Genomic DNA, 1,145 nt, shown 5'->3' with positions numbered 1-1,145 from the left:
GTAGGACTCTTTCTCAAAAAAAAAAAAAAAAAAAAAAAAGGCAAAAGTTTCAAAAGGAGACAATATCAAATGCTGTAGGAAGTTCAAGTAAGGCAGGAATTGAAGTGTCCAATGATTTGGACAATTACATTTTTAGTGACTTGAGTGGGACTGTCTCAGGGCAGTAGCGAGAGAGAGTAAAACCGGACGGCAGGGAATTGAAGACAAGGGACTGAACAGTCGAGGCAACGCAGATAACGAAATTCCTTGAGTAACCTGAACTGTGAAGAGGAGAGCAAGAAAACAGGAAGTAGAATGGGAAGCTGAGTCAGGGAGCAGCGCAGGCCAAGAGAGAGGGCAGGTAGAGGCAGATGCCGAGGACACAGACGGGGGAGCTGACAGCATGGGTCTCTGCATGGCCTCCTTCTCACGCTCATGCCTAACAAACAACCCCCACGCCCAGCCTTCATGTTTCAATTTAAATCTTACTTTCTCTAAAAAGGCTACTCCGAGCCTCTGGCCTATTGTATCTCTGCTATGTGTTTCAAAATGCTCTGTGTATCTCCTGTGATAATATTTCTTACATTGTGGGCATCTACTTATGTACTAGTTCGTCTTGCTCAGCAAATGTGTTACATCTCACACTGTATTCTCCCCTGCTAACCTGACACAAAGCTAATGCTCAATAACTCTTTGCTGAATAAATCAGAAGGTAAGAAGTAAGGGGATGAGAAGTCTTTGGTTAGCATAAACATTAAAATAATAATAATTACAGCAGTCTCCTCTTATCTGTAGTTTTACTTTCTGTGGTTTCAGTCACCAGCTGCTAAATAATAACCACCAAAATAGGGAAGTGAGATACTGGGCTGTTAGAGGAAGGAATTAGTTACTCGAAATACTGGAGGGCAGATAAAAAGAGCTATGAGAGGCTGGGCATGGTGGCTCATGGCTGTAACCTTAGCACTCTGGGAAGCCGAGGAAGGTGAATTGCCTAAGCACAGGAACTCAAGACCAGGCTGAGAAAAGTGAGACCCTGTCGCTACTAAAATAGAAAAAACTAGCCAGGTGTTGTGGCAGGCGCCTATAGTCCCAGCAACTTAGGATGCTGAGGCAAGAGGATCCCTTTAGCCCAGGAGTTTGAGGTTGCTGTGAGCTATGATGCCACA

The 1,145-nt window shown here is 44.3% G+C and overlaps 1 protein-coding gene across 1 annotated transcript in view; it reads right to left on the bottom strand.

Annotated features, from left to right (window-relative positions):
* The window catches only part of HEATR5B (HEAT repeat containing 5B), a 94,833-nt gene that overhangs the window by 28,431 nt on the left and 65,257 nt on the right, over positions 1–1,145 (bottom strand). The window lies entirely within an intron of this gene.

The sequence above is a fragment of the Otolemur garnettii genome, unplaced genomic scaffold (genome assembly GCF_000181295.1).
Source record: "Otolemur garnettii isolate 467f Iridium unplaced genomic scaffold, OtoGar3 scaffold00095, whole genome shotgun sequence".
Lineage (NCBI taxonomy): Eukaryota > Metazoa > Chordata > Mammalia > Primates > Galagidae > Otolemur > Otolemur garnettii.
This window is presented reverse-complemented; position numbering and strand designations above follow the sequence as displayed.